We start from the raw sequence: 13,482 nt of genomic DNA, 5'->3' as shown, positions 1-13,482 counted from the left end.
CCTCTGCCTGAGACTCTGGAGAGCCACTGCCAGTCTGAGCAGACAATACTAACTCTTTTCGAAGGCTTTCAGGGTCAGAGTTCATTGGTTCTTGTAGGTTATCCGGGCTGTGTGACTGTGGTATTGGTATTTTCTTTCCTGACGTTTCGCCAGCAGCTGTGGCAGGAATCTTCAGAGGAGTAACACTGAAGGACAGTGTCTCTCATTGTCAAGTGTGTAGGAAGAGTAATATATAGTCAGAAAGGGGTTGGGTTTGAGCTGAATCATTGTCCTGCAAAAAGTATCAAAGGTAATGTGCTAATCATTGTCCTGTAAGTATCAAGATAATGTGCTGAGGGTATAGTATGTCCTGAAAACCTCCAGACTAACAAAGACTACAGTCCACAATAGCCATGCAGATTAGCCTTGGATTTCACACATTAACAGATCACTTCAGGATACAATGGTTCCATATTAACATACCACACCCTCATTAGCACATTATCTTGATACTTACAGGACAATGATTAGCACATTACCTTTGATACTTTTTGCAGGACAATGATTCAGCTCAAACCCAACCCCTTTCTGACTATATATCACTCTTCCTACACACTTGACACTGAAAGACACTGTCCTTCAGTGTGACTCCTCTGAAGATGCCTGCCACAGCTGCTGGCGAAACGTCAGGGAAGAAAATACCAAGACCACGGTCACACCGCCCGGATAACCTACAAGAACCAATACTGACTCTGATGGACCAAGGGTCTGATTCAGTATAAGGCAGCTTCATGTGTTCATCTGAACACCTATATGTTGTGCTTCCCAACATTCTCACTGCATCTTATCACCTTCGAGCAGCCTGATCTGGAACCCAGTAGAGTTCATTGTCTATCCCCCCAACTCGCGTTTCCCTTATGCAAACCTCTGACTCCACCCAGCTCAAACACTTTAACCCCCCACTGCAACCATCAGCCTCCGTCAAACCCCGCAGTTTGCAAGCTCCATCTTCCCCAGCCCCATCACAGCTCATCTTCCTCCTTCTCACCTCCCCGCACCTGGTCCAGCAGCTGCCTCGAGAACCCGCTTCACCTTCGGGAGGGGAGCAATCGGCACCGCCCACTCAGACGAGCCCGTGCCCGTGATTGGTGAGCGGCCGGCGTTCTATGCCCACCCCCCTGCCTCAAGTAGCATCGACCGCTTCACACTGTCAAGAATGGTGGCGGTAGGTGGGTCGCCGCTTCCCGGCCTCTGATAGGCTGGAAGGAAGGGGAAAGAGCCGCTTGCCTCTTTGAGTGGCCCCCCAGGCGTCCAGTGAGCATCGAGCGGGGCTCCAAGAGGGACCGCGATTGGCCGCGCGGGTTTCTTCGGAAAGCTCGTGCAAGATTGGCGGTCAGGCCGCCGCAGGCGCCTTGGCAACGGAACTGCTCCGCCTCCCAGTCGCTGCCTCTGGCCGCCCACGCGTGCGAAGCGCCTGACAGTCAGCTGCGGTTGAGCATCATTTCCTGATGCCACATTAATTGTGTGCCTAGCTGTGAAACACAGCTATGCACACAATTAATGTGGCAGGAAATCAGTGAAACAGCTATTGGCGTGACATTGAAAACAACATTGTTATTATGTTTTATGAAAAATTATGTATGGTATTTAATGGTCCATCCCCATATGTTTTGGTGCAAAGCCCATTTAGAATAAAACAGCAAAATATTACAAATATATAAAATGATGATTAGATTACTAGTACAGTCTATTGTTGCATGTATATTGTGTGTGTGTGCATAAAAGCAGTGGTTTTCTGCTGAAAGATAGGAAGATGGACAATTAAAATGTTATCAGAATAACACCATACTGTTGTTCTGCAATTAATGTGGCAGGAAATCAGTGAAACAGCTATTGGCGTGACATTGAAAACAACATTGTTATTATATTTTATGAAAATTGTGTATGGTATTTAATGGTCCATCCCCATATGTTTTGGTGCAAAGCCCATTTAGAATGAAACAGTTAGCAAAATATTACAAATATATAAAATGATGATTAGATTACTAGTACAGTCTATTGTTGCATGTATATTATGTGTGTGTGTGTGCATAAAAACAGTGGTTTTCTGCTGAAAGGTAGGAAGATGGACAATTACAATGTTATCAGAATAACACCATACTGTTGTTCTGCAATTAAGAATACGATACACTGAGGTAATGCCCATCTCCCCATCTTTTGACACAAAGCATATTTTGGTGTAATCTTCATAATATTGCAAATAATCTATAACATTTTCCTAAGAGATATGTGATTCTCCCTGTTCCTTGTTTTACCATCACAACAATCCTGTGAGAGAGTTCAAGCTCAGAAAGTGAAAGGTGTCAGGTTGCCCAGGGAGCTACAGAGCTGACTAAGAACATGAACTCAGGTTTTCACAGTCCTAGCCCAACATGCTAAAACCTGCACCATATCTGTTCTCTAAAAGAATACCATAGTAAATAACAATTATTGTAATAAATATTGTGGAGCATTACTGTTGTTGTTATTATCACCTCCCTGTCTTTTGCCACATAATATATTTAAGCATGAAATAATACACATCAGAAAATTAAATTTGAAACATACTAGCAATACAGGTGACCTCATATAAATAGGGCTCGATGTTCCTGTACTTGTAATAAAGCATTTTCCACTCCCCCACAAAAAACATTCAAAGAAATCCAGGAGTTTGTCAGTGAGGAGGGCAGTGTAATGGCAGATAAGCTTCCTTGGAAAACAGCTTGTCACCCATTGAGGATGGTTCCCCTGAATTTTCAGTTCATGCATGGGAATTGAGTTGATGTTCTGAGGTTCTATGGCAAATGTGTCAAGGTTCATCAGAAGATTATGTCTGTTGGAAAAGGAATCCCTGAAGGCAGACCTTATGAAAACCACTGCTTCTAAAGTAACACATTTCAGATGGGTACTGTCTTTGTCACATCAAAAATGAGAAAGAGCCTTAAGACGTCTTAAGGACTGAGGATTTGTTTTCAAGTTTGCTTTTAACTACTGTGTATATTAGATGAGGGCATGTCTGCAGATGCAGTTTTTCTAACCCATCATGGCAAGCCCCTTCCAACTGATCCACAATTTAAGATATCATCAGTCCCAGGCACAGATTTATACCACTATGTAAAAAGCACTTGTACCACCCATGCCCCTATTGCCCTTAGGTGCAATTACCATGTACTTGTAGCTTGCCAGTAATTGATCCAGTGCATGTATTAAATGCATTTAAACAGGACTGAGTATGCACGGCATGCTCACACCTATGCAAGCATTCACTTTGCACATAACCCGCACCACATATTAATTCATCAAGTATAAATGGCCTCTTGGCAAGAGTCTTTACTGCTGGATCAAGGAACAGGCTGTGTGTCAGTGGCAAAGAGCAGGTGCAGACATGGTTTGTAATGTGAGCTCCTCTGGTTTGGCCTCTAGAACTGCAGCTAAGGCTGGAGTTTTCAGCAACAAGCAGGCTGCAAGCCTGCCACCAATATAAACGGTGCAAGCAGAGTCATTTTAAGATCCCAGTGTAAATATTTTTGCATTGCTGCCTGCTCCAGCTCTGCTTCCATGGCATGGCCACTCTTTAATCAATAAAACCAGAGGGTTAGCTCTGTTAGTATGTTGCAGAAAAAAATAAACAGGAGCCCAGGGGCCCTGTAAAGACTGACTAAAGTGTCTTGCAGCATGAGACTTCATGAAGTAGAGCCTATTTTGTCAAATGCAGTGAGTAGGCCTTATATTATTAGTATTTTTTTAAAAAAACTATTCCACTTTTCTCCCTAATCAGGACCCAAAGCAGCTTACCACATTCTGCTTCCCTCTTCCATCTTATCCTCACACCAACAACCTTGTGAGGTAGATTAGGCTTAGAGATGGGGCAAGATCATTAGGTGGAGAGATTGTCGCCCAGAGTTACCGGATGAACTTGCATGGCACAGTGGAGATTCGAACCCGATTGACCCAGACCCTAGTCCCGCACTCAAACCACCATGCAATGCCCACTCTCTTATGTAGGTGGTATGTAAAGCAAACAACATACAGCAGGGTCGAGGGGCCATGAAATGCAGGGTGAGATGTAATTATGTAAAATCTAATCATGAAAACTACAGAAGCTATCCATTCGCTAGCTTTGCTAAGCCAACGAACAACTTTTATGGGTAAGGCATCCCAGGTCTTTCCACTTGTCTGTATAGTATAGCTGCACCAAGACTAGGAAAACGCACAGAAATATTCAAGTTTAACTAATTGACACAAGCATTAAACGGAATAGGTAACTTCTGTTTCGGATGTTACAATATCACAGTTAGCCACAAGGTGGCGCCATACAACAGAACTGGAAGCCACACAGATATAATTTATTTGTTTCCTTGGACAGATCTCCTCCATTAAAGAAACAAACATAATAAAGCTCCTCAGTGTGGGTAAAGCAAAACAACTGCCTCCAGCAAAAATGTCTGTAGAGTGCAGAATGTACAGTATGAAAGAAAGGACTGGATATGTCTTCCAAGACATAATGCCATCTCTGCCAGCGATTCCTGGCAGCCTCTCCCCTCCTGTATAGGTGGGATGGATGCAAGCTCATTGGACAGCTCAGGCTCTTGCTGCCCCTCACCCCTCAATGGCAAGGAAACAGGAGCTGCATCACCTATTCTGGCCACTGCTGATCAGCCTATGTGATCAGCTCCCCCAACCCCTCTGCTCAGAATTCGGCAGTCCCTGCAGAGCCATGCCCAAAGTATTGTAGCAGGATTCTTACCAGGATAATCCTATCCTGAAAAAGTTAAAAATGGGGCTTTAACAAAGTGGAGATTTGGAGGGAGGCTGATGGATTGCTTGTCTGGGGTATAAAAAACAACTCTCCTTGTTCTTCTTCTTCCTGATTTTACCAGAATCACTTGCATGATACTTTGTATATTGATTTTTTTTCCAGCGCTGAACATCTGTTTGGATTTTGTTGTTGTTGTCTGTTGCCTATTATGTATATTATGATGCATATAAATTATTTTACAGTAAACTATGCCTTGCTCTTTGGTGTGCAAGTTTTCTCAGCATCTTGAAGGTCAAGTAGGGACTGTGACTCACTGGTAGAGCCTCTGCTTGGCATGCAAAAGGTCCCAGGTTCAATCCCCCGGCATCCCCGGCATCTCCAATTAAAAGGACTAGGCAAATAGGTGATGTGAAAGACCTCAGCCTAAGACCCTGGAGAGCCCTGCCAGTCTGAGTAGACAATACTGACTTTGATGGACCAAGGGTCTGATTCAGTATAAGGCAGCTTCATGTGTTCATGTCTTCAAGTAAATAAGGGATCAATTTATACAGTCAGCAGAATCAGATGGCAGAGCATTTCTGCACTGTATTACAGATGAGGCTGAGTTAGATGGATGCTCTTCTGAGGAGCAGGAAGAAGAATCATGATTCTGTTGATTATATATATTGGCCTAGGGTTGCCATCCTTGGGTTGAGAAATTCCTGGAGATTTTGGGGGAGGAGCTTTGGGAGGGTGCAGTTTAGGGACAGGAGGGACCTCATCAGGATATAATCCCACAGAGTCCACCCTCCAAAACAGCTATTTTCTTCTCCAGGCGAATTGATCTCTATCTTATGGAGGTGATATGAAATTTCAGGAGGTTTCCAGGCCCCACCTGGAGGTTGGCAACCCTACAACTGGAATTCCACAGACATGGAGAATACCCTACCATCAGCTCCAAAAAGCAAAAAAAACCTGGAGGTGCTAGTAAGAGTTGTCAATTTATTTATTCTTGAGAGGCACAGGAGACGAGCAAACTCTTCAACAGGCAGCTGAGAGCCAGCGTGGCGTAGTGGTTAAGAGCGGCGCCTTGGAGCGGTGGAGTCAGATCTGGAGAACCGGGTTTGATTCCCCACTCCTCCACATGAGCGGCGGAGGCTAATCTGATCAACTGGATTTGTTTCCCCACTCCTCCACACAAAGCCAGCTGGGTGACCTTGGGCAAGTTACAGCTCTATTAGAGCTCTCTCAGCCCCACCTACCTCACAGGGTGTCTGTTGTGGGGAGGGGAAGGGAATTGTAAGCCGGTTTGAGTCTCCCTTTAGTGGTAGAGAAAGTTGGCATATAAAAACCAACTCTTCTTCTTCTTCCTGTGCTAGAATAGCTGCAAGAGTCACCATTCCATTACATAGTGTGCTCTTTTATATTGTGTTGCTGTTTCAAGCATTGTGCCATCAGCCTTGTTATGTTGTGTGGGCGATACACAAGACCGGAGACGGAGTTCCAGCAACGACACTTTATTGAGAACAGGCAGAACAGAACTGGAGAACTGTGCTCAGACCCCCTGCTTATATGCCCGCTTGGCCTGCCGTGGCCACTCCCCCGAGTAGGTGATTGGCCGGTTGGACCCCAGTAACCAATAGGAACATACAACTCAGGAGCCTGTGGAAATCCAAGCTCTACACACGCTTGGTTTCCCGCGCTACATACATAACAAGCCTATCGCTTGGCAGCTGGTAGGCAATGAAGGCCTTCATGAAAGGACGTCAAGTTTCTTAATGTCGCTAGCCTTTTGGAATGGCACAGACTTCCACTAGTGGGAAGGCAAGAGAAACATCAGCCATCACGTGATTTTGGGCAGAGTTAGACACCTGCATGTTCAGCCAGACTGGCAGCAGCCTTGGGGGGTTTGACAGGGATGCTCGGTTGCTTTTGGAATCATAGACAGAAGTCAGGGATATGCTGCCTGCTTCGGCTCTCTTCTTGGTTTCATTGTGCTCTCCTGGCACATTTGGAAATAAATATTGCAAAAGACACCGTTATTGGGGAGGTGCTGTGGCTCAGTGGTAGAACATCTGCTTGGCATGCAGAAGGTCCCAGGTTCAATCCCTGGCATCTCCAGTTAAAGGGACTAGGCAAGTAGGTGATGTGAAAGACCCCTGCCTGAGACCCTAGAGAGCAGCTGCTGGTCTGAGTAGGCAATGCTGACTTTGATGGACCAAGGGTCTGATTCAGTAGAAGGTAGCTTCGTCTGTTCATGTGTTCAAGTCTACAGCGATCTCTCATCACAAGGAGAGTCAAACTTATCATGCTTTCCCTGGGCTTCTGGTCGATGCCATGCGGCTGTTTCTTCTAATGCAAGAAACCAGGTGGCTCCAACAGCCCTTCCAGACACTGACACTTGGGGATACCAACAGTGGAGAAAAAAGGCCTGTCCTTTTAAGAGAGGCTGGACAGAAGTAAGATCACAGGGTAAATAACATCTCATTGAGCCTATATTAAAGGGACAAGACATGTTTTTCCAGGCCTGTTAGCAACACTGCTGCCACTACTATAACACCATATACCGAGCTACAGGTAGGACACATGAGTTAATTGTACTTACTATATGCAAATATGTGCTCGCATTGAAGCAGATCCCAAATCTTTCACGGTATATGAAATATTCCACTGTGCATTGTGCCCCAGAGAAGAATAGATAATGCCACACATGTTGTGAAACCACACCTTCATGCAAGTCACAGCTGAAGGAAGAACAGATCGATGGCTCAATGAGAAGGCAAATCTCTGTTGTGTTGTGCCCAGGGATTTTGTGGAGAAGAATCCTCAGTCTGCGATGGACACAGCTGACCAGCTGTCACACAAGGGCTGGGCTGTACAAAGGGCCTCTAAAACAGCAGGGGGGGAGCAGGAAGAGGGAGTAGTCTAGGGGAATAGAAAGTCAGAGGGAAACGTCCAAAAGAGAAAGATAACCCAGGACTGCAAATGAGCAAAGAAGCACAGTGCAGGAACCACAGAAGTGGGACACTGAAGTTTGTATGTTAAGTTGTGAAACAACTGGTCAGATCTTTGGCTGCGGGCCTCTGGTCCTTCCTGAACGACATAGTGGGAGCGACCTTTCCTTCAGTTGTTTATGATTCCATATCTGATGTGAGCGGATTTCTCAGGCCTCAGGACGAGAAGGCAGACAAAACCTAATGGAGAAAATCCCCCTTTTTCTTTTGTGTGTGTGCTCCTGCATGTACATGGCAGCACATCCCCAAAATGCTAATGACACAAGGCATTGCATCCACTAAGAGCAGGTTTATGAGGCAGTTAAGAGATCCCCAGGGTATCATGAATCTGAGGCAAAACCAGCTGGTGCCCTGAAGCGGTGGCCTACCATTTATTTTAACTCTTGCCGCACTGCACTGACAGATGGTTTCAAATGAAACTTCTGTTTGAGGCTGGGAGTCCAGGAGCCTGGCTGGATTCTTAAGCAGATCCTCTAAAACAGGGATGTCCAATCTTTTGGCTTCCCTGGGCCACATCAGAAGAATAAAATACACTAACACTAACTTGGGCTGCACATAAAATACACTAACGCCAACAATAGCTGATTCATAATGTTTTAAGTAAGTTTACGATTTTGTGTTGGGCAGCATTCATAGCAGTCCTGGGCCACATGTGGCCCAGGGGGCCGCAGTTTGGACAAGCCTGCTCTAAAACAACCAAGCCTTTTCCTCTGCGACGATCAGGAACTGATCACTGCCCTCCATATTGAATTGGATTTTAACAAGAACAGGAAGATAATTGGCCATTGCTTGACCTGATACCTCCATCTGCTTGCTAACAACAAACCACTAGGTGAGGATTTCATTGTCTCTGCTACTGGCTGCCTAGTTCATAATATGCCAACAAAGGCTCTCTTAGGGCCCAAACTTTATACTTGTATGATATACATAAAGGATAATGTAATACAAATACATATGTAATTGAAGAGCCAGTGTGGTTATTAGCGATTAGACTGTCAGACTAGCATCTGGGAGGACCAGTTTAGAATTTCCATTCTGCCACAGAAGCTTGCTGGGTGACCCTGGGCCACTCACTCTCTCTCTCAGGCTCGCCTACACTACAGTATTGTTGTTGTGAGAATAAAGAAGAGTTGGTTTTTATACCCTTCTTTTTCTCTACCTTTAAGATGTCTCAGTGGCTTACAATTCCCTTCCCGTCCCCACAACAGGCACCTTGTGAGGTAGGTGAGTAGGGTTGCCAACCTCCAGGTACTGAGCACAGGAGCGACACAACAATGTAGTTACAAAATGCAAAAAGATTCTATTGGAAAAGTTACACATAGTAAGCAACAACAATGCAAAAACAATTGGTCTAACAAGATCCTATAGCTATAATAGTAAAGTCCAATAGTCACTGACGTATGTATTTTCAAGATCAGCAGAAGAAATATTGTTTTCCACAGATGACACAGGGATATGGCCGTTTCAAATTTCTTCAATACAATTCTTCATCAGTCCCCACTAAAAATATATAAAGAACAACATACAATGTTTAATATATACACACACACGTACAAAAACATACATACAATACGTATGTATTGTATGTATGTTTTTGTACATGTGAGTGTATATATGAAACATTGTAAAGGAAAGGTGGTATACAAATGCCTCTAGGAATCATAACAAACATAAATGCCCTTTGAAAAGAAGAGATGCCACATTACTGCAAAAGGCTGCTTTAACTCATTACAAGGATGATGCCTTCATTGCCTTGCGGTCACACAATGCGCTTTTTCTTTTGGAGCTCTTCAGGCAGCAGCCCTCCTCACCATTCAGTTAGGGTGGGGACAGGAACAAGGCCAAGGCAGGCTGCAGCCTGAAAAAGCAGTTTTCCTCGCTGCTCAGACAAGTCTGCAAACCTGGCTTCAGAAACTTTTCAAGGGTTGAGGGAGTGCCACCTGATTCACTCTGCCCTATCAGGATAAAACATCTTCCTTAGTAGAAATGACCACTCTACAGACTTACAGAGAACTGTGATCTACTTCACATCTGTTTATGTTCTGTCTCCGCTCTGGCAATTTTCTTCCTGCCACTTTTGGTCTGTTTCAGAGATGGGAAATAATTTATTTAGAAAACCTATCCCACATGAGTCAGAAGCGACTTGACGGCACTTAACACACAACACACATCCCACCTTTTATCTTACAATAGCGTTGCCAACCTCCAGGTGATGGCTGGGGATCTCCCGCTATTACAACTGATCTCCAGCTGATAGAGATCCGTTCACCTGGAGAAAATTGCAACTTTGGCAATTGGACTCTATGGCATTGAAATCCCTCCCCTCTCCAAACCCCGCCCTCCTCATGCTCCACCCCAAAAATCTCCAGGTATTTCCCAACCCGGAGCTGGCAACCCTACCCTACAAGGACTCAAGGTGATGTAATATTTATATCAGAAGGACTAACCATGTTCTTCCTATATGTACAGGACTGAATGGAGTTGGTTGTTTGGGTATAATTCAGGTTGTGTGTCACCCAGTGATGTAAGAAATTCTGTAGCTAGTTGCTTTCTGTGTATCACAGAAATAGATATAATTATTCCTCTCCTTTTCTTGCACGTTTTGTAAATATCTTGAAATCTTCCATAGATACAAGTGGTTTTTAATACAGGTAAACTATTATTTTAACTCACTGCCTGGTTTCAGATCAGTGCAGTTACCTATCCTCAACTATAGGAAAGGTATCTTTTTCCATACAACTCTCTCCTGGTTGTAGTGCTTAGGGAATCCAATTCCATAGCTGGAGAATAAGAGAAAATGGAATCAAGTGTGTTAATTAAAGCAGGGGAAAGCCTCTTGCTAGGCATTATTTATTTATGTGAAAGGGCTTCGCTCTGCCTTTCCACACTACACAGTCTGCAAAGTCCGTAAACACAAACGACCAATGCTGAAAAAAGGGAGCGCACCTAGCGACTTTCCAGTTCCCAAGGGTTTTCTCTTTGGTGTCACCCCTCTGGGAGCAGTCTGTCAGAGGTGGCCACAAAGTAAACTATTCCTTGGCTCCAAAATAGCCAGGCAAGCTCAGCAGTCTTTCCGAGAGCAGGCCTTCTCCTCCTGTGCTGCTGTCACTCTGCTGCTGAACCTAAATGCTCCTTCCTTGGAAACAGGGGCAGCTGAAGAAGTCCTGGAAGGGGAGGTGTTACTTCAGTGGTTTTCTCCCTAGTCTTCAGGGTCTGAGTGCTATTCTTCCTTCAGATACCAGCAACCATGGTGTAAATACATCTTCCCCTGGAAATAAGCTTACATTCCTAATTTGTTGCAGGGATAGGGTTGCCAGCTTCCAGGTACTAGCTGGAGATCTCCTGCTGTTACAACTGATCTCCAGCCGATAGAGAACAGTCCACCTGGAGGAAATGGCTGCTTTGGTAATTAGACTCTATGGCATTGAAGTCTCTCCCCTCCCCAAACCCCACCGTCCTTATAATCTGCCCCAAAAACCTCCTGCCGGTGGTGAAGAAGAACCTAGCAGCCCTAAGAGCACTGCAGAAATAATGCAGCTAATTTTATGAAGAGTTCTATCTATTAATATTCATATTGCACCTGGAGGTTGGCAACCCTAACAGTATTGCTGGGGAAATGTGTCTTTTCTTTGGACAAGCAGTGATATGGTAGGGTGCTGAGAAAGGCCTGAAGTGTCCAGTAGCAACAGGCAGGCCAAAAACATCAGGTTTTTAGTAGCCCACCCAGAAAAAAACTCCAGGGGAAGGAAATGGCTGCTTCAATAGTAAGAGTCCAACTGAGATTTTAAACAATGCTGCTGGCCAAATGGATGCTGAAGTCCCATCCTTCTGCTGAGGGGGCCAGAGACTGGGCCTGGGGGCGTGCCCTTTGGCATTGCTGGACAACTAGCAGGTGTTCCCAGCTCAGCCTGTGGTAGGGTTGCCAGCCTCCAGGAAGTTAAATCCAAATACGCACAGAAACAATGATTCTTCAAATATATACTCAATTTGTCAATATACACACATCCAAATACAAATACTCAACAAAGCAGTGGTACTGTAAATGAACAACCATAGATGGTTTCAGCAATCTTAACACAGGTAAGTATAATTTGTCAAAATAGCATGTTTCTATGTATATCCAGATGTTAACCTGTATTTTTTCTTTATATATTTTCCTATAACAGGACTAATAGGAAAATATTGCTGTGTTAAGATTGCTGAAACCATCTATGGTTGTTGATTTACAGTACCACTGGTTTGTTGTGAATTTGTTTGTATTTATATGTATGTTGACAAATTGAGTATATATTTGAAGAATCATTATTGTTTCTGTGCGTATTTGGATTTAACTACACTGTGCACAGAAGTGTCTATTTTTTGCTAAACCTCCAGGAAGTAGCTGGAGATCTCCTGCTATTACAACTGATCTCCAGTTTCACCAGGAGAAAATGGCTGCTTTGGCAACTGGACTCTATGGCACTGAAGTCCCTCCCCTCCCCAAACCCCGCCCTCCTCAGGCTTCGCCCCAAAAACCTCCCACTGGAGGTGACGAGGGACCTGGAAACCCTAGCCTGTGGCCAGCTGGGGCCACAGCAGAGATGCAGCTTCTTCGTTTCAAGAGCTTGAGCCCTTGGCTCAGGAGCTAAGCCAGATGTTGAGTCCTCTTCCTCTGGGTGAGTTCCCTCCCTTAGACAGCTCCTGGGGGACGCAGGGTCTCCAAGGCAGACTTCTGCTGACTAGGGTTGCCAGGTCCCTCTTCGCCACCGACGGGAGATTTTTGGGACGGAGCCTGAAGAGGGCAGGGTTTGGGGAGGGGAGGGACTTCAATGCCATAGAGTTCAATTGCCAAAGCGGCCATTTTTCTCCAGGTGGTCTGATCTCTATCGGCTGGAGATCAGTTGAATTAGCAGGAGATCTCCTGCTACTACCTGGCAGTTGGCAACCCTAGCTCCACTTTGTCACAAAGTTACCATTCAAGATGGCCGATGTAGAGAAAGCCAGTGTAAGTGGTGTCAGCCGAGGACTGGAGAACCTGGGGAAACCCCACTGTGCCACAAAGCTTGGGTGACCTTAGGTCAGTCATTGTAGACTCCACACAGGGTGGTTTGGTGATAAAGGAGGGATCATCTTCTTTCCTATATCCAAATCACTTTTACAGTTTTATTTTTTGAAACACCTTTGAAGAGTGAATGTCCCCCACTCAGAACTAATCAAGTACAAGGATCCCACACATTAACACCCTGTTATTTCGGCAGAATCATGCATCTTGAGCTCATAACACCAATAATAGTCAATTTATTTCTGAGGCTTAGAGCTAGACAAGTTATGAGCGCCTATTAAGGCCACAGCACAAAGATTACCTATGTTCGCTGGAGTATTCTTCTTCTACATTAAAGCCTGTCCAAAATATCTGGTGACCAAAGTCACATTCAGATGTCACAATAAGCCATGGTTTGATCAAACACCAGTTGTGACACTTGAATGCAGACAGTCAACAAATTGGGGTTTGCATAAAAATGTTCATACAAATTGAAACCTAGCACAGATTAGATTTCTACTAGCTGCTGCCAAACTCGGTGTGGCTCAACCGTCAAAGTCTTGCACGTCTTCTTCTCTCCATCACCAGCTCACTAGATGCAGGGATGTAGCCGTTGGGTCAAACTCATGGACCAAGTAATGGCAGCCAGGGGTTTGGAAATAGAAAATAACCTTTTGAAGATATGGATGCCC

Source organism: Euleptes europaea, chromosome 14 (genome assembly GCF_029931775.1).
Source record: "Euleptes europaea isolate rEulEur1 chromosome 14, rEulEur1.hap1, whole genome shotgun sequence".
Taxonomy (NCBI): domain Eukaryota; kingdom Metazoa; phylum Chordata; class Lepidosauria; order Squamata; family Sphaerodactylidae; genus Euleptes; species Euleptes europaea.
The sequence above is the reverse complement of the archived record's forward strand: the minus strand, read 5'-3'. Positions refer to the sequence as shown.